The following is an 880-nucleotide window of genomic DNA, read 5'->3' on the forward strand; positions in this document are numbered from 1 at the left end:
GCAGTTGTGACATTAACAAGAAATGTCCAAAATGTCATTGCAATTACAACCTTAAAATAGATAGCCCTAAACCTCATGTTTGTGGAATTCTACACTGCCCAATCTGTAAAGGGCCTTTGAAAAGCAGAGACGCGGAAGCGGTTCAAGAAGTAACACATGAGTGTTACATTCAGCCCKTGGCTGAAGATGAACATACAGAGAAATATGTGTTTTATGATTTTGAGACAAATCAGCAATCAGGGGTTCATTTGCCTATTTTTGTATCCACCATGACTTTCAAGGGTGAAAAGTGGTCGGCCGAGGGACCCAATTGTGCACAGCTCTTTCTAAAACATTTTAGAAAACCCCAGTACAGAAACTTCACGTTTATAGCTCACAATGCTAGAGCCTATGACACCTATCTGCTTCTGAACCCTTTGATACAGCAAGGCGTTGCCCCCAGTGTCATAGCTCAAGGTAGTAAAATATTATGTTTTGTTGACCCCGCCTTCAAACAGAGATACATTGACAGCTTAAGCTTCTTACCCATGAGRTTGGCTCAAATGCCAGAGGCCTTGGGTTTTGAAAACTCTGTCAAAGGCTATTTCCCTCACTTCTTCACATCTGAGGAGAATCTACATTATATAGGATCTTATCCATCCCCCGAAATGTACGGGTGTGATCAAATGTCTCCCAAAGAGCGTGAGAGATTCATGACATGGTACGAGACCGTAAGACATGGAACTTTTGATTTCCATAAAGAGATGGAATCATACTGTGACAATGACGTTCTTATACTTCGTGAAGGATGCCTCAGATTCAGAGAAGAGGTAATCAAAGATGCGGGCATTGACCCCTGGAGCTGTACAACTATTGCATCCGCATGCATGAAAACCTATCG

This window comes from Salvelinus sp. IW2-2015, linkage group LG13 (genome assembly GCF_002910315.2).
Source record: "Salvelinus sp. IW2-2015 linkage group LG13, ASM291031v2, whole genome shotgun sequence".
NCBI lineage: Eukaryota > Metazoa > Chordata > Actinopteri > Salmoniformes > Salmonidae > Salvelinus > Salvelinus sp. IW2-2015.